At 41.4% G+C, this 20,470-nt stretch overlaps 1 protein-coding gene across 2 annotated transcripts in view; it reads right to left on the bottom strand.

The window, feature by feature from the left end:
* The window catches only part of LOC140467213 (bile acid receptor-like), a 156,546-nt gene that overhangs the window by 85,646 nt on the left and 50,430 nt on the right, over positions 1–20,470 (bottom strand). The gene's annotated exons all lie outside the window — the stretch shown is intronic.

Below are 20,470 nucleotides of genomic sequence, written 5' to 3'. Positions count from 1 at the left end.
GAATAAAGGAGAATCAGTAGATGTAGTGTATTTGAATTTCCAAAAGCCATTTGACAAGGTACCACTTAAAAGGTCACTACACAAGGTAAGAGTGCATGGTGTTGTTCATGATATTTTAGCATGGGCAGAAGAATGGGGAACTAACAGGAAACATAGATTTTGGATGAATGGTTCATTTTCAGAATGATGAGTCATTGTCATACTTTAACTAATGGAGTGCCACAGAATTCATTGTTGGGGCCTCAACTAATTACAATTTATATTAATAAATTGAACGTAACCAAATTTGTAGATGATACAAAGATAGTTGAAAAATAAGTTATAAGGGGAATACAAGGAATTTGCAAAAGGATATGGAAAGTTAAATGGCTGGGCAAAAGATTGACAGATTGAGTTTAACCTGGCAAAATTTGAGATTGCTCATTTTGGCAGAGCACTACAGTACAGAGTGTTTGTGTATCTTTGCATATGAACCACGAAAAGTTTGCTTGCAGATGGAATGTTGTTCTTCAATGTAAAGGGGAAAAATAGGCAAGCTGTACACAACACATTGGCAAAATTGCGCTTGGGGTACCATGTACAGATTTGTTCGCCCTATTAAAGGAAGGATCTACTTGGTCAGAGGTAATTCAAAGCAGATTCACTAGTTGGATTCCAGAATTGAATGGCTCATCTTATGAGGAATGGTTGAAGAAGTTAGCCCATACTCACTGGGATTCAGACAAATGACAGGTGATTTCATTCAAACATATGAGGTTATGATTGAATCCAGAATGATGTTTATTTTGTGGAAAATCTTGAGGTAGAGGGCGCAGTTTCAAAATCTGGGGTCTGAAATCTAAGATGGAGAAATGTCTTCTCTCAGAGGGTTGTTAATCTTTGAAATTGCCTTCCATAGAGACCAGTAAAGGTTGGCTTATTGAATGCATTGAAGACTGGGTTTTTGACTGATGAACGAGTTAGATGTTATGGGAGAGATGTTATAGCATATGAGGAACGGCTGAGGATACTGGGATTGTATTCGTTGGAGTTTAGAAGATTAAGGGGAGATCTAATAGAGACGTACAAAATAATACATGGCTTTGAAAAGGTGGATGCTAGAAAATTGTTTCTGTTAGGCGAGGAGACTAGGACCCGTGGACACAGCCTTAGAATTAGAGGGGGTCATTTCAGAACGGAAATGCGGAGACATTTCTTCAGCCAGAGAGTGGTGGGCCTGTGGAATTCATTGCCACGGAGTGCAGTGGAAGCCGGGACGCTAAATGTCTTCAAGGCCGAGATTGATAGGTTCTTGTTGTCTAGAGGAATTAAGGGCTACGGGGAGAACGCTGGCAAGTGGAGCTGAAATGCGCATCAGCCATGATTGAATGGCGGAGTGGACTCGATGGGCCGAATGGCCTTACTTCCACTCCTATGTCTTATGGTCTTATGGTCTTATGGAGACAGGCGGATCAGTGAAATTAAAGCTACAAACAGGACAGCCTGATCTTGTTGAATCATAGAACAGTTTTGATAGACCAAACAGCTCATATTTCTGATGATTTTATTGTCTAGACACATGAAAAGTATCCATTGTGCTCTAATTTGTGCCTTGTAGTTGGCGGATAGGCTTTGAGCAGTAGGTATGTGAATCAATTCTGGCAGAATACCCAGTCTCTTACCTGCTCTCTAGCCAAAGTATCTATGTGACTGGTGCAGTTATATTTATGGTTCATAGTAGACTCCACAAGCACAAGTATTTGAGATTTGACGCATAATATTATTGCATGTAAAAGAGATTCTGTTAGATGGAGATGGTTGTGACCTGGAACTTGTGTGGCACGAATGTTACTGGCCACTCCTCAGCTCAAAATGAATGTTGCTAACACCCTGCCATATGCCCATTGCTTTATTCTCCAAGTAGTTCTGAATATAACTGAATATTGTCCAATCATCAGCAAATATCCACATTTCTAAACTTATAATGAGCATTTGGAAATGGTTTATACCAGGAAATTGCCACTCCTGTTGCAGTATCCAAACTGATGATTATCATTTGACAACCTCAAACATTTCCTTTGTGTTAGTCCAACCAGTAAAGAACTTTTCTCCGATTTTCACTGACTTTAATTTTACTAGGCTTCCTTAATGCCACACTAGGTCAAATGCTGTCTTGGTGTCAAGGACAGTCATATCAAAACTCTCTGCCTCTCTGTCCATGTTCAGACCAAGACTACAATAAAGTCCTGTTGAAACCATTGGAGCATTTTTAAACATGCTATTCCAAAGTGCTGCTTTGTCACCAATATTTTCCACTCCTTTGCTAATGATTGAATATTGTCAATTTTTCCCCTCTAAGCAAGTGGAACCAATTCAGTTGTAATATTTCTCCTGTCCCTTCAGCTGAAATCAGTTAACTCATGGATTTGTTTTAATGATGAGTTCATTCTACAGGTGCAAAGTAAACATTTAGCTGTCCAATCTGATTGGGCACTGGTCATGCACTGCACGTCATATGGGAAAAATTTAAGATTACTAGAGTTTATTCCTGGAATAGATATCTATACATATGGGGCCCCATGCCTGCTTCAAATCCATTTCCTGAAAGCAGGCTGCTCTGAACTACAGGTCAGCTATATTCAGGATAACCAAACTATCTGTAGTAATTCCACAAGGGCACAGCTAGGAATACTTGAATGTGAGTCCTAATGGTGCAAGAGCATACCTTCTGGATCCACAGCCTTCCTGGTGACTGCTCATATCGTACATCTTACATTCTTGCTACCTCCTCCCAGTCCCCCTGCCATCCTCTTCTGATTACCTCCCACCATCTGCAGATCAGCCTTCCTGATTGTCTCACATGCCTCTCATCCTTTAAACACCTATCTGAGAAATATTTCCAGGAGCAGGGTGACCTAAAACTTAAGTCATCTTTATCAGTGAGTTTCATCAGTATACACAGTAACCTTCTGCATTATTTATCTGTACTTTTGAAGTCAGATACTGAGTATGTATTAAAACTATCCATTTCAACAGAGGGGTTGCTTCCTGCTCCCCAGTTTAACCAGCTAAGTCTCTGCTATCCAAGTTCTCCCCATGGTCTGTGTTACTTATAATAATAACAGCCATAAAAGGAGCCTACTGTTTCTTATTGTCCCTTTGACACCCACATAAGCATATCTTCAGCTGTTTATGTGCAGAAATGATCAATTATTCACTAATCATGATACTGTGATGCAAAGTTGAAGCATTGCACTAATTAATCCCTTAAGTATACTAAGAATTATTTCTGGACTCTGCTTGCTTACTCCAGTGACCCTGTTTATATTTCACAATCTCACAGTGATAAATGTTCTCAGTTCCAGTACTATACACCCAAAATGCCCTCTGTTCATTCCTAAATTTATATTTTTGTCCTCATTACAGTGATAGATAACATTGATGGGAATTGTATAAATAAATCTATTTCTTTTCTCACCCAGTCAGGTCAGATACAGTACAAGCTTTTCATTATCCAGTTTGAGAACAGCACAGATTGATGTACTAGTGTGATATTTTTGTTTTCCACACTTGCCATCATATTTATTTCCTTTATGCCTCTGAATGCCACTTAGGAGTAGGTAAGGAAAACTAGAAACGCCTTTGTGTTGTGGGCTAATACCCATTGACACATACACATGACTGAGAATGCCAAGGACCTTTCATACCAGGTTACAGAACTAACTGAATGAACAATGTACAAACTCATCCTACTATCCAGCCACTGGAATCAATAATAATAATAAATTGAAAAAGCTGCATGGATTGCATATTTATGTCAAGAATTTCAAATTAAATTATCTGCACTGGCTTGTTATATTTCCTGGTGACACCATTAAATGAAATTTTAGCAAAAATAGGAAGGTGGATTATTATCTGAATGGCGAGGGACTGGGGAGGTGCAGCAAGACCTGGGTATCCTTGTGCACCAGTCCATTAAAATAATTGTAGGTGCAGTAGGCAGTGAAGAAGGCAAGTGGTATGTTGGACTTCATGGAGAGAGGATTCAAGTACAGGAGCAGAGTTGTCTTGCTGTAATTGCACAGGGCATTGGTGAGACCACACCTGAAGTATTGTGTGTATTTTGGTCTCCTTCTCTGAGGAAGGATGTTCAGCTGTGGAGGGAATGTAATAAAGATTTACCAGACTGATTTCTGGGATGGCAGGACTGACGTATGGAGAGGGACTGGATCGGCTAGGACTTATATTCACTGCGAAGTGAAGGGAAGGAATCTCATAGAAACCTGTAAAATTCTAACAGGACTGGATAGGGTAAATGAGGAAGGACATTCCTGATCACTGGGGAGTCCAGAACCAGGAGTCACAGTCTATGAATATGGTAGTAAGCCATTTAGGACTGAGATAAGGAGAAACTTCTTCACCCAGGTAACGGTGAGAATGGGGAATTCTCTGTCACAGAATGTGGTTGAGGGCAAAATATTGAATACTTTCAAAAAAAAAATTAGATATTGTTCTTAGAGCTAAAGAGACCAAAGTGTATGGGGAGAAAGTGGGAACAGGTTGTCAAATAGAATGATAATCTATGATCATATTGAAGAGCAAGATAGGCACAAAGGGCCAAATGGCCTATTGCTCCTCCTATTTTCTAGGTGTCTCAGTTTAAGTGATCAGCACATCAGGCTGCCATCAACTCTGTCAAAATTATTTCTGAAAAAGTTATGATCCCTATTTTTTCGGAAAATCTTGAACTTTTAAAGCCCCAAAAGGCTTTTCAAGAAATCATATTGTAAACATGTTTCAGAGAATAATGGTTAAATATTTTTTTACTGTGGAGTAGAACCAAATTCTCAGAACATACTTAATAGATGAGTTATTGAATTATTTAAATTCAGTTCCTTGTCCTTTCTTGGAGAGAATCTAGAAGACAGAGTTCATTTTTTTTCTCAAGTAATGTTAATAATCTTTTTTGAAAAAGATGCTATCTCTGTTTGTGTGGAAGAAGGAATGCACAATTTAAATGACAGCAATATGCAGCCAGTGATAAGTGTGCTTTTCAGTGGTTATATGCCAAAACAGAGGGTGTAGAATGTCAGAGGCTGGAATGAACTATCGCTAACCAGCATAACTTAAAGGCAGTCCTCACCTCTTCTGGGAGAGGTGCTTTGTGGCTAAAGCAGATTCTGGAAGTTATGGATCTGATATGGAAAACAGTAATTGCATAACATGGCAGAGAGTAGGCCACAAGGTTTTCCTGTATCACATTGAAAGCTTTGCTATGGGGGTTAAAGAACAGAAGGGATATCATCTATCCAAGGGCCCTTCAGATAAATTTTGAAAATACAATGGGTCCAGAGAACTGTACTAGTTAACCTGAACAGTCTGACCCCTAAAACCTGGATAGAGTACCACAAAAAGTCTAGTGATAGCATGTAAGTTGCTAAGGTTGATGAATGTATTTTCATATCCCATTAACTGCACCACTAACCTCACACACTGCTCCTCGGATAAGGTGGGACCTGCCTCTGAATCAACACCTCTTGGTTCTCAGACATGGCAACCTTGGCAAGTTACTGCTCCCCAGACCTACAATATCTCACAGTGAAATGCCATCCCCACTACCTGTCACACAGGTTCACCTCCACTATCATACAGCCATACAGGATGGAAACAGACCCTGCGGTCCAACAGTTTATACCAACCATAATCCCAAACTAAATTAGACCCACCTACCTGCACTTGAACTATATCCCTCCAAACATTTCTTAATCATGTACTTATCTAAATATCTTTTAAATGTTGTAACTGTACCCACATCCACTACTTCATCTGGAAGTTCATTCTACACACAAGCCACTCCCAATGTTAAAAAATTGCCCCTTATGTCTTTTTAAAATCTTTCCTCTGTCACCTTAAAAATATGCCTCCTAGTCTTGAAATCCCCCATCTTAGGGAAAATACGCTTGCCATTCACCTTATCTGTACCCCTCATTATTTTACAAATCTCTATAGGGTCACCTCTCAACCTCCTCGCTCCAGTGAAAAAGGTCTCAGCCTATCCTGACACGTTCTAAATTCAGGAGGCTAAGGAAATTCAGAAATGAAGAGTGCACTTGACAAAATCTCTGCAAATAGACTTCAGACAGAATTCCCTGAAGCCTTGATCATCATAGCCAGTAACTTCAACCAGGCCAACCTCAAGAGTGTGACACTCTGTCCCACTGAAGAACCGTACGTTCTTGACTGTTGCTACACAATCATCAAAAATCCCTTCTGATCCAAAATTCTTCTGCATTTTAGGAACTCAGATCACAATGCCATATCCCTCCTCCTGGCTTACAAGCACTTTTTGAATATAGCAAGTAGCACAGTGCTGGTCAGAGGCAGCGGAAGAGCTTCTAGGGGACTGTTTGGAATCAGTGGACTGGTCCATATTGAGGAACTCAGCAGCTAACCTAAATGAGTATGTCACTACCATTACAAACTTTATTAGCAAAAGTAGAAGACTGGGTTCCAAAGAAGGCAATCGGAAGGCAATCTCTACTTCCTCAGGAAATCAGCATGTCCATAAGGACTCTTGCCAATTTTTAAAGGTGCACTGTAGAAAGTGTACTATCTGGATGCATAATGGCTTGGTATGACAACTGCTGTCCCCATGACTAAAGCAAACCACAAAGGTGACCTCTGTATACAATATGGGATAGATTGAGATGTAAGTTTGGTTTGGAAGTTTATTCTGTGGTGGCCTTTCGACTTCATTGTGGACAAATAAATGTTGTAATGGAAATAGAGGAAAGCTCACCTTTGGGAATTTGTACATTAGTAATTCAGATTCAACAATAGTACGGTCAGATGGGCTGATCACAAACAACTCAGTCAGAATGGGGATGTTTCCTCCATTCTTCCTCCTGTCCAATTGATGGCAATGGCTCTGTGCATGATCTAGCAGAGTCTAATGGATCTTGGCACTGCTCTGCTGTGTATACAGGGCTCCTCCAGAGTAGCTAAGGCAGCAGAAATGCCCTCATGTTCTGCTGTGTGCTCCAGCTTTACAAGTCATCTGAATCCATAGCCACTCCTCTTGTTTGTCATGATAAATCACATACAGACGTCCAACAGACTACAGCAGAATGACAACATTATGACCTCTGTTGGGATAGTGTATGAGATGCTGTGCAAGGTTGCACGCTAACTGCATACACAAGAAGTAGACATCTCAGTGTTGGCATGCAGCACCACAATATGACAAGCATGTGATCATTGGCACCCTTTTCCAAGAAGAAACCTACAACGCTATGTACATATTCTGCCTGTTTTAATTTAACAAGACAGAATGAAATGTATTCAGGTCTCTTGTAATATAAAGCTTTATTGATCTCCCTGACACAACCACAAACTAAGATATGTTGAAAATATCATCTGATCCATCTAGGAAGGAGTCAGATGATTTCAAGTTTGTGACCACAGTCACTGTTAGATCCAGTGAGTGCTGTCTTTGTCCTGCTTGAAGGTTGGGACTGAGGTTAGTATAGGAGCTGACTCTGAAAGGCCCAAGCAGGCAACTCAGTTGTATAAACCATTGTGTAGTTTGATATAAGATCTGAAACTGGCAACAAAGGAACAGAAATGGCAACAGCAAATACAAACCTATCGATCTTACAAAACCCTTCTCACTAATATCTGGTGGATCGTGTCAAAATTGGAAGAGCTATCTCACAGGCTAGTCAAGTAATAGTCTGACATAGTCATTCACATGTAATCATACGTTAGAGATAATATTGCAGACACCACCACCATGTGACAAATCTCACCTGCAGGAGCAGGGGTTGGGGAAATCACAGATTCCTGTGCTGCTTCTGATCTGGGCCTCCAGCCTTGTGTCTCAGCCCCCATTGAGGGCACAACACCCTTCCTAGAAGCCTGGGCCTTGATGCAGCCACTGTCCTAGGCCCCACTGAACAGTGGTGCCAGCACAGTGCTTTACAGTTGAGAGAGCATTGCTGTGGGAGACCATAACATTGCTTCTGGATCTTATGAAGAGTCATGGCATCTGGCCAAAGAAATTAAGGAAATTCCTGCTCATTTACCTCTTATCATCCCTACTCCACCCTAGCCCTGTCAACTAATGAACCAGTACTCTTCTGTGTTGAATGCCAGTTTAGGTGCACTGAAGGTGACAAAGATAATCTGGGTGTGGGACTTCAATGGTAGCAAGACTCATATCAAGATGAAAGCACCCCAAGAAGTCAACTCTCCTGCTCCTTGGATGCTGCCTGACCTGCTATGCTTTCAAGCACAACACTCCCAACTCTAATATTCAAGATGGTCAAGTCCTAAAGACCATAGCTGCTAGATTGGGCCAGCAGCAAGTGGTGAGGGAACCAACAAGAGGAAACATCATATTTGATCTCATTCTCACTGATGTACCTGATGCAGATACATTTGACATGAGAGTATTGTCTTTGGGCCCTGAAAATGTTCCAGCAATAGTACTGAAGACTTGTGTTCTAGAACTTGCCACTCCCATAGTCAAGCTGTTCCAGTACAGTTACAACACTGGCATCTACCTAACAATGTGGAAAATTGCCCAGGTATTTTCTGCACATAAAAAGCAGGACAAGTCCAACTTGGCCAACTACTGCTCCATCAGTCTACTCTTAATCATCAGTAAAGTGATGGAAAGTATCATCAACAGTGATATCTGGCAACACCTGCTCAGCAATAACCTGCTCAGTGATACCCAGTTTGGGTTCTGCCAGGGCCACTCAGCTCCTGACCTCAATACAGCCTTGGTGCAAACATGGACAAAAGAGCTGAATTCAAGATGGAAGGGTGAAAGCAACATCTCTTGAAATCAAGGCTGCATTTGACAGGATGTAGCATCAAGGAGCCCTAGCAAAACTAGACTCAATGGGAATTGGGTTGAAAACCCTCCAGTGGTTGGGGTCATACCCTGTGTGAAGGACATGGAATTCCAGAGGTGAAGTGAGAGTGACAACCCTTGACATCAAGGCTGCATTTAATTGAAATTGGCACCAAAAAGTCCACACAAAACTGAATCTAAGGAAACTCTCCACTGATTGAAGTTATGCCTGACATATAGGAAGATTGGTATGATTTCCTTTATTAATCAGAGCATCAGGTATAGAAGTTGTGTGATGGAATACTCCCCACTTCCCTGGATGTACAGCTCCAATAACACTCAAGAAGCTTAACACCATCCAGGGCAAAGCAGCCTGCTGATTGACAGCACATTAACATCTTCCTCTGGCAATGCTCCAGTAGCAACAGTAAATACCATCTCCAAGATGCACTGCAAAAATACACCAAAGATCCTTAGACAATAATTTCCAAACCCATGACAACTTCCATCTACAAGGCCAAGGGCAGCACATACAAAGAAACACTACTACCTGCAAGTTCCCCTCCAAACCAATAAACATCTTTACTTGGAAATACATTGTCACATCTTCACTGCGACTGGGTCAAAATCCTGAAAATCATAGAATCCCTACAATGCAGAAAGAGATCATTTGGCCCATTGAATCTGCATCAACCCTCCAAAGAATATCCCACCCAGACTTACCCCTCTGATCCCGCATTTACCATGGCTAACCCATCTAGCCTGTACAGCCTTGAACATTATGGGTAATTTAGCATGGTCAATCCACCTAATTTGCAGCTCTTTGCACTGTGGTAGGAAATGAGAGCCACATTAGGCAAACCATGCAGACACAGGGAGGACATGCAAACTCCACACAAACAGTCATCCAAGGTTGGAATCCAACCTGGGTCCCTGGCACTGTGGGACATCAGTGCCAACCACGGAACCACTGTGCCACCCTAGAATTCTCTCCCTACCGGGATGGGTGGGGATCTACCCGCAGTATATGGACTGCAGTGGTTTAAGATGACAGCTCACCACCACCTTCTCAAGGACAACTAGTGACAGACAATAACTTGCTGGCCCAGTCAGTAATGCCCATATTTTCTGAAAGACTAAAATATCAAGGAACAATGTCAAGGTTGTTCCCAAATTTTCGTCCACACTATACAAACATGTCAAAGAAGTCCCAAAAATATCTGTAGTATTATACCTGTTCAAAAATATGTTTGGTATTCCTCAAAATATTGTGTTTGGCAATAGTTCACAGTACACTAGTGCCCCCTTCCAAGATGTGCAGAAAATAGGGTGTTCATCAGACTACCTCTTTTCCTCACTACCCTCTATTGAATGGGCTCATAGAATGCACTGATTGGACAGTAAAACCCATGCTAGTCAAATGTTATATACTGGTATCTCTGGCTGAGGGGGCAAATTGCAATCAGACAAGGCAAGGTTGTTGTGAGGCTCAGGGTGAGTGAGCTCTAAGAGAGTGATTGAAGAGCCTGGAGATACAGCCTGGCCCAGGCTTGGAGTTGGGTGTGTGTCCCTGAGCACACAGTGACCTTGCTGTACCATTACAATGAGAGTTGTCAGTGCAGCCCAAGATGCAGCATTGAGGAGCAGAGGCATAGAGAAATTGATTGAAAACCATAAAGGTTCTTAGAGGTTGATTATTCAAAAGTCTGTTTTGGAACCATTGGAGTAAGGATTTGGAATCTTTAAGGGTTTAGTTTTACTGTGTTGTGAATACAGAGGTAAGAAGGCTGATTTGTTTCAGCTAATTGAGACAGTCTGTGTCTCTGTTGTAGCTGTCTAGTTGTCTACTGTGTGTGCCTGTGTCTCTGTTGACTCTGTGTGTGCTTGTTGAGGTTAATAGTGTTTCTGTTGTAATTGTCTGGATCTCTGTTGTAGCTTCCTGCACCTCTGTTCCGTCTATCTGTGTCTCTGTAATGTCTCTGGATTGAATTTAAGAGCAAGGAGGTTCTGCTGCAATTGTAAAAGGTGTTGGTGAGGCTGCACCAGGAGTACTATGCACGGTTCTGGTCTCCTTACTTGAGGAAAGATATATTGACTTTGGTGGCGGTGCAGAGGAGGTTCACCAGGTTGATTCCAGAGATTAGGGGCTTACCCTATGAGGAGAGGTTGAGTTGCCCAGGACTGTACTTGCTAGAATTTAGAAGATTGAGACGGGATCTTATAGAAGCATATAAAATTATGAAGGGAATAGATCAGAGAGAGCAAAGCAAGTTGTTTCCATGGTAGGGCATGACTAGGACTAGGAGACATGGCCTCAAGATTAGGGGGAGTAGCTTTAGGACAGAGATGAGAAGGAATGCTTTTCTCAAAGAGTAGTCAATCTATGGAAATCTCTGCCCAAGGAAGCAGTAGAGGCAGCTTCATTAAATATATTCAAGACACAGTTGGATGGGTTTTTGCATGGTGGGGGAATTAAGGGTTATGGGGAAAATGCAGGGAGGAGGAGCTGAGGGAATGGACAGATCAGCCATGATCTTAATGAACTGTGGAGCATGCTCAATGGGCCAAATGGCCTTCTCCTGATGGTATTAATATGGAAGTACCTGTTTGTTGTGTCAGTACGTGTCCCTGCTGTGTCTGTCTGTGAACATGTTATAGTTGCCCGTGTCTGTTGTGTCTGTGTTCCTGTTGCAGTTGCCTTTATCGCTGTTGTCGCTGTTGATGTCTTTGTTGCGGCTACTGGGTCTCTGCTGTGTCCGTCAGTTTCTCTGTTATAGCTGCTGTGTCTCTGTTGTGTTTCTCTATATTCCTTTCATAGCTGCCTCTGGTTTCAACGGCGAGCGTGCCCCATGTTTCCATGGCAGGTTTGGTAAGATCACAACCCACAGTCAGCTGCATCAATGGGGAACTCACTGTTCTCTGATGAGAATTTCACTGCACTGCTTTGCCAAAAGAGCAGGTTGCAATGAGATGATCTCGAGATCAAGACTAATATCTCAATCGATCTCCATAGCCCACATCTGGATCTGACCTGGTACAAGTTCAGAATTTGAATATCCCTATCCAATCTCTACTAATTAAAATTGGGACTTGGTATCTTTTTCAACTTCCACTATGGATTTGCTCAGTGATTCACTGTTCCAAGTGTCACTCAGGGGAAGAAATAGACTTACTCAAAGTCTCTGAGCCACTGACACTGTTTTACATCTTCCTAGTTCTGAGAATTAAATTTCTGAGCCTTGGCTTTGATCTTTCAAGCATTGAAAGAATTAAGCAATCTGTTCAAAAATATATTTCATATTCTGTTTCTTTCTAAACATATGATAAACAGTGCCAAATGCTAAAAGCTTGTAAAGTCTGTTCTATAATAGTACAGAGCAAAACAAAGTTTTGCCAAATAGCTTTCATCTTTGTTGAGAGGTGAATGATGGAAAATAAAGGAGTAGGATTTCTCATCAGTTCAAAACAGCTCCTTTAATTCATCCACACCTTTAGCTGTTACAAAGGGTAAAGACCAAATTTCAATTTTAAAATCAGCTCTTCAGGAATAATTTTAGAAGCCAATACCTCATGCAGGATGCATGATAGACATTGATCCTGATTTTGTGTTAGGTTGTTCTACAGGGGCTCCTAATGAATATCTAAGACTGGGATTTTATCTCTTAACTCAGTAAGTAGGAGCATTTTGCCTGTTTTCGTTACCCTCTTTCAAAATTGTATATAACGGCAACTTTGGCTCTGTATAATATTTTTAAACTTTCAGTGTAACCATAAAATAACTAATGCTACTTTGGAGCCAGGAGGAAGAGGGTACCACCTTGCTGTTCCTCACAAAAGCAATGGAGGTAGAAATGAGTGTTTCCTGTTTTAATGCAAAATAGGACATAGCAAAATAACACTTCCTTTTAAAATTTGTTTAAACTCAGCCCGGTTCACACACCCAATTAAACTCCTCACAGTTTACACTACACCCAGATCAGATTTCTGGAGTGAGTTGTGAAGGCACATGGAATGGAGGGGAATAGTCTTCTTTTGAAGGAAAGTTGATGTTGCCAACATCAGGAGTTTATTCTGTTCATAAACTGAAAACTGCTCCTCAGTTCATGACTCATCTCATTGGAAATAATTCAGCCCCCTCCCTCTGTCAGCTTCTGTCATTTCACTCAAAAAGTTCATCCTGACTTGTAAATATACTTTTAAAATTAACAGAAGGAAAGTAATATATAGTGAGAAACTAATCGCAGATATATAAAAAGGACATTTAATTAAAGAAAGATTGTTAATGGAAATGTTGATGATTTGTTTCAGCATTTAAAATCATTCCAATTGATGGGTTAACCTTATTAAAGGGGGATTCTCAACTGAAACAGAGCCCTTTGAATGTGTGCATTGTTGATGAGACTGGCATTCATTGTACATCTGTTGAGAAGGTGGTGATGCATCTTCCAATTTAGAAAGGTCTGGACTTGAGAGTCCCCATTTTAAAAAATTACTAATTTTGAAATTCTCATCTGATAATGACATTTTCTGAGTAAAATGGCTTTATTTACACTTTGAAAGAGTATGCTTACTTCACCCTTTCAAATTAGTTCAGACTTTAAGATGATGCAATATCTGATAAACACAATCTCAATGAAATGAAAAGCATATACAGGCCTTAACCACAGAACATTTGATTGCCATGGTAACTCATTGTATTCCATTATTCAAGAAGATAAAGATGTCCTTTTTCCCTTTCCTAACACCAGAACTCAGTGACAAAATATACTTACGTGAACAATGGAAGTCTCTGGAAATTGTTTTAAATTTCAAAGCTAGGTGAGATCAATTCAGAATCTTTTCAAATTTAATAAGATTAATGCAATCCAAGCACAATGGGTCCAGATTGGGCTACATTCAAAAACAGGATCATGGACCCATTTAACATATTACAGTATAAAGTTTATACCTGCTGCATGTTTTTAATCTTATTGCATGACTGCATATGAGTCATAAATGGAAGATTTTTATTTTTAACCATTTCAATCAGATTGAAGGGAAGATCCTGATTTTGCTACTCTGGTGGGATGAGATAAACCCCAGTTTCCAGTCAGAGATCTCAGCTGCGGGTTCAAACCAAGATATCAAAGGGAATAGGGGATCTTCCCTCAATGCTGTGCAGTGGACAGTCACTAGCAGTGGATTTTCCTGAACTTGCTAATCAGTGGCCAGAGGGTAAGTTTCAGGTCCTCCAATTCAGAAGGAGCAGCACATTGGAGGTCAACATGAAAAAGAGAGAGGATCCTCCATCTTCAAGTGCCCTCCCTTCAACTTTAAAAACTTTTAACATCAAAGGTGGTCTCAGTCAAGTGAGGGATGTAGAGGGTGGTTGGTAGGGAACTGTGAGGCCATGGCTTTGGCTAGGCAATGCCTCAAACTCATCTTTGTGTACTGCCCTCAGCGACTAAAGATGCAAAACTAATCTCTGTTCCCCAGCAGTCTGTGAGAACCAACTTTCTAATTGTGTCATTGGAAGATGAAGACTTTAGGATTCATTTAGGGAGCACACTCAGTCACTGATGAAGAAAATTATTTTATCAAAGAGAGTCACAGGACTCTGGAACTCTCTTCCTCAAAGACAGTGGAAGAAGAATCCTTTCAAGGCAAGGATGGATAGGTTCTTGGTACATAAGAGGTGAAAGATTACTGGAGAAAGCTGGGACTGGAGTTGAGTTTAAGATCAGATGTGTCATGATCTTAAAAGAGTTACAAAGATATTGCTGGAAGGTTTGGGTTATAGAGAGAGGTTGAATAGGCTGTTTTTTTTTTCCCTGGCGCATCGGAAGCTGAGAGATGACCTTGTTGAGGTTTATAAAATCATGAGGTGCATGGATAGGGTGAATAGCCAAGGTCTGTTTCTCAGGGTAGGGGAACTAGAGACCATAGATTTAAGATGAGAGGGAAAAGATTTAAAAGGCACATGAGGCATAGAACCATAGTTTCACAGATCATACAGCATGGAAACAGACCTTTCAGTCTAACCAGTCTGTGTTGAACATAATCCCAAACTAAAGTAGTCCCACCTGCCTGCTCCTTGCCTATATCCCTCCAAACCTTTCTTTATTCATGTATCTATTCAAATGTCTTCTAAATTTTGTAATTGTACCCACATCCAGCACTTCCTCAGGAAGTTTGTAAAAAAATTGTGTCTTATGTCTTTTTAAACTCTCTCTCCTCTCACCTTAAAAATATGTCCCCAGTCTTGGAATCCCCCATCCTGGGGAAAAGAAAACCACCATTAACTCATTATTTTATAAACTTCTATCAGATCGCCTCTCAATCTCCTTTGCTGCACTGAAAAGGGTCCCAGCCTATCCAGTCTTTCTTTATAACTCAAACCTTCCATATCCGACAAAATCCAAGTAAATCTTTTCTAAACCTTCTCCAGCTTGATAATATCCTTCCTATAACTGGACACAATACTCCAGAAGAGGCCTCACCAATGTCCTATACAACCTCACGTGACTTCCCAACTCCTATAATCAAGGGTGCTGAAAGTCTTTTTAACCACCTGCCTATGTGTGACTCAAACTATTATCATGCAGAGGGTTGTGCTTGCTTGGAATGAGCCGACAGGGGATGTGGTGGAGGCTGGTACAATTACAATATTTAAAAGGCATCTGGAGGGGTATATGTATAGGAAGGATTTAGAGGGATATGGGCTGAATGCTGGCAAATGGGCTAGATCAGTTTAGAATATCTAGTTAGCACAGACAAGTTGGACTGAAAAATCAGTTTCTGTGCAGTATAACTCCATGACTCTATTAACTTGAAGAGCCAGCTTGATTGGTGAAATGCCTGCTCCTGTTCCAGACTCATCTAATTGTAGGTTTGCTTTTAGTTACTATTTAATTGCTGAAAAATAACATCGGATCAAATGATCTTGTTGTTCACCTCAATTTCCTTTTAATTGGACTTTGATAGCTTGTCCACTGGTAGTGCACAGGACATGAAGTACTTTATTTTTTGAAAATTAACTTCACTGAACTTTAAAATGGCTGATCATGATTCACAGGTTGGTCACGGTTATGGGAAGCCCCAACAATAAAATTGCAAGGAAAAAGCTACACATATTATTGTGGTGGAATTTTCCACCTGTTGTTGTGTGGACATATTGCAAATCAGGGAAATGAAAGACAGCACAGATCTTCTCACTCCAAGCCTGGAGCAATAACCAAAGGAGACCCATTAAAACTCATTATGGCTGTGGAACTGTTTACATCCACCATCTATTTCCTCACAAATTGAGTGAATTTTGATCAGGTGGATAGAACCTCACTCATTAACTTAGCCAACTGAAATATGAGTAATATCAAATCACCGAATTCCTCTGCATTTTAGAGCGTTTTAATTACACATGTGTAAATTTTTCAGTCAGCCTGCATTTAAACAGCAATAGTCTTCAGGCTAATACCTAAGCTTGCCTGAAAGTTTAAGGTTTGAAAATCCCCACAGTTTGGCTCAGTGTCAAGTTCAGGAATTTTCTTGGAAGGTTTCCATCTATGAATGCTGGTGACTTTTCTGACACAGTTCTCTGCTGTTCAGCTCATTAATGATGCATCACTCCCTCCAACAGTGCCGCTTCTGTGCAAGTTTAGATATGGCAGAGGTGCAAATGTTTGCCTGTGCAATGACTTTCCAGTGTTTGTGCTGTGGGGGTGTTGCATTTAGATCCCACTTAGACCATAAGACCATAAGACATAGGAGTGGAAGTAAGGCCATTCGGCCCATCAAGTCCACTCCGCCATTCAATCATGGCTGATGGACACTTCAACTCCACTTACCCGCATTCTCCCCGTAGCCCTTAATTCCCCGAGACAACAAGAATCTATCAATCTCTGCCTTGAAGACATTTAGCGTCCTGGCCTCCACTGCACTCTGCAGCAATGAATTCCACAGGCCCACCAATCTCTGGCTGAAGAAATGTCTCCGCATTTCTGTTCTGAATTTACCCCCTCGAATTCGAAGGCTGTGTCCACGGGTCCTAGTCTCCTCACCTTACGGAAACAATTTCCTAGCATCCACCCTTTCCAAGCCATGTATTATCTTGTACGTCTCTAGTAAGTCTCCCCTTAATCTTCTAAACTCCAATGAATACAATCCCAGGATCCTCAGCCGTTCCTCATATGTTAGACCTACCATTCCAGGGATCATCTGTGTGAATCTCCGCTGGATATGTTCTAGTGCCAGTATGTCCTTCCTGAGTTGTGGGGACCAAAACTGGACACAGTACTCCAAATGGGGCCTAACCAGAGCTTTATAAAGTCTCAGTAGCACAATGGTGCTTTTATATTCCAACCCTCTTGAGATAAGTGACAACATTGCATTCGCTTTCTTAATCACAGACTCAACCTGCATGTTGACCTTTAGAGAATCCTCGACTAGCACTCCCAGATCCCTTTGTACTTTGGCTTTACGAATTTTCTCACTGTTTAGAAAGTAGTCTGTGCTTTTATTCTTTTTGCCAAAGTGCAAGACCTCGCATTTGTTCACGTTGAATTCCATCAGCCATTTCCTGGACCACTCTCCCAAACTGTCTAGATCCTTCTGCAGCCTCCCCACTTCCTCAGTACTACCGCCTGTCCACCGAACTTCGTATCATCTGCAAACTTTGCTAGAATTTCCTCAGTCCCTTCATCCAGATCATTAATATATAATGCGAACAGCTGTGGCCCCAATACTGAACCCTGCGGGACACCGCTCGTCACCGGCTGCCATTCTGAAAAATAACCTTTTATCCCAACTCTCTGCCTTCTGTCAGACAGCCAATCCTCAATCCATCCCAGTAGCTCACCTCGAACACCATGGGCCCTCACCTTGCTCAGCAGCCTCCCGTGTGGCACCTTATTAAAGGCCTTTTGGAAGTCTAAATAGACCACATCCACTGGGTTTCCCTGGTCTAACCTACTTGTCACCTCTTCAAAGAATACCAACAGGCATGACCTCCCCTTACTAAATCCATGTTGACTTGTTCTAATCAGACTCTGCTCTTCTAAGAATTTAGAAACCTCATCCTTAATGATGGATTCTAGAATTTTACCAACAACCGAGGTTAGGCTAATTGGCCTATAATTTTCCATCTTTTGTCTTGATCCTTTCTTGAACAATAGGGTTACAACCGCGATCTTCCAATCATCCGGGACTTTCCGTGACTCCAGTGACTCTTGAAAGCTCTCAACCAATGTCTCCGCTTCAAGCATAGCAAGCCAGGAAATGCCAGGAAAGGCTGGAAATGCTCCACCACAAATCCAAAGGAGATTGCTCACAAAGGGCAGTTGGCATGTGAATGACCATGGCCAAACTCCAGGTGGAGATCAGATAATGTCTTTGACTGAATATGGTGCACCTTCTGACTGACAGTAGTGTCCCTTACTAGACTAAGGACACCACCCACAGACATTAAAGATATGGTCATTCGGTTGGATATCATGCAGTGGGTTTGCTGCAGACTTGCTGGCACATGCTGTCGGTGTGACAATGGCATAGGACAGTGCCATACAGCAATATGTCTGCACCCTCCCTTGATTGTTCAATGTTAGCAGCCATGACAAATCACATGACTTTCTGTCAGTGCTAAAAGGCAAGGCAAACAGAGATACCATTTATGTCTAGGTTATCACAAAGCAAGTGAGCACTAATCAGGCTAAGAGCCCTGAGATACATACAGTTTGATTCTTGTCCATGAAATGGATTCTTGTCCATGCTCCAAGACTGCCCTTGCAATCGGAAGTGTTGGTGAGTTATAAAACACAGTATTGAAGTGCTGAACTGTATTATATGTTAGTCTGAGATGTGCCATGATGAAATGATGAGTCCAGTGTTCTGCTGATGTTGCCTCCTTTGGACAAAGTGTTGACTGCACATGGATCATGCCCTGAGACGTTGGGGAATTCTGGCTAATAGTGAGGGCTGAGAAAGATCCAGGTGAATTGCAGTTGCCTGAGATGGTCTGAATTTCAATTTGGTAATTCTGTCCCAACTTTTCTCAAAATCTGTACAAAGATCCTTATAGTCACCTGAAAAGTAAATTTGTGCACAGTCTATAAATATCACCTTGCTGCATTATCACCAACTTCAAAGAAAGTCTGCAACTACCATCTTCAACAATCTGATCTTTATCTCCAGAGAGAAGAAAACTATCAGTGGATTCTGATTTTCCTAAGTTTTGGCTTTAACATTCATAGATGCAAGACTCGTCCCTGAATCGTTTTTGTATGTGTGTCTATATTTGCATGCATGTATGTGTGCACATGAGTGTGTGACTCTGTGTCTGTGTGCAGGCTTCTAAGTGGGGATGTGTGTGTTTTCATCTGTGTGCTTGTGTTTTTGTGCATATATATGCACCAGTGTGTGTGTCTGTGTCTGTGTTTGTATCTATATGTGTTTGCATGTGTACATATGTGTGTGTGCATTTATGTGTCTGTTTAAGTCAGAGTGAGTTTGTGTCTGTATGTATGCGTATCAGAACGTGTTGTCAATGTGTGTCTGTGTATGTGTGTGTGTATGTATGAGTGAGTTTGTGTCTGACTGTGTGTTTCTTTGCCTGTGTGTGTATATGCACATATATTTGTGTTTGTGTGTTTGTGTGTGTATTTAAGAAGGAAAGACAGTTCTGCTTTTGAATGTAGAAATCATTTAAACCCTAGTTTAAACCTAGTGGAGTTTGCTGCCGATCAATTCACAAACAGCAGATTAGGAAAGTCACGATGGCCATTTCAAAAGTAAACAACTCTGTTTACAGACAGAAGGTGAAGAGAGTTAGGGAGTTTGGTTTGTCTTTCGCTGCTATCAATATCAAGAATTGTGAGCTAACTTGGCATTTTAATCCTTTGCAAACAACTTGAACAAGATGCACAAAAAACAAGCCAAATCTGATGCTAATGTAATGGGAGCACCAGAAGCAGGAAGTGATGGTGAGCAGGGGAATTCCAGCTGTTGAGCCAACCCTCTCAGGAGAAAACAATGTCTTTTTCAGAGAGAAGCCTCCTGCAGATGTGGAGCAGGTCCCTACAGCAGAGGTTGCAACCATTGGTAGCCTCAAAATACAGTGAAGATACAGGAAAGCCACAGTCACTAGTCTTCTATGAAGTACCATGCAGATGGGGAGTAACAATAGCACTCTACTCTGTCAGAACACTGTGTCATGTTGTCCAACATTTCTGCAATGCAGCACCTCTTCCACTGTGGGACTAGGGCCATAGGCTTTCCCTATCAGATTTCTATAAAGGCCATGTTTGGGTTTACTACTGATACTATACAGAGGACACTGCTTGATCCTTAGAATCTCAGTTATAAACAACTGGAGGATGCTACGGAGCGGCTATGGGGTGAATGATGGGAATCCATGACAGTCACACATGGTGCTGAGTAAATACATGAGGAGGTTCTTCAGAAGGAACACCATCTTCAGCATTCTACAGCATGGCATCATCTGCCCAGGAGCAGCACAGACAGGATTTCTTTATGAATGCCATTCAGTGGAACTGAGTCGTATGAAGTTATCTTTCTCTGACTGCAAACGTTTTGACACCTCTGAGGCCATCATCCCTTGTATAATCCTAACTGCAAGCGCAACTTAACACTTTGATCTTT

Source organism: Chiloscyllium punctatum, chromosome 45 (genome assembly GCF_047496795.1).
Source record: "Chiloscyllium punctatum isolate Juve2018m chromosome 45, sChiPun1.3, whole genome shotgun sequence".
Classification (NCBI taxonomy): Eukaryota; Metazoa; Chordata; class Chondrichthyes; order Orectolobiformes; family Hemiscylliidae; genus Chiloscyllium; species Chiloscyllium punctatum.
Note: the sequence above shows the minus strand (reverse complement) of the source record. Positions and strands in the feature narration are given on the sequence as shown.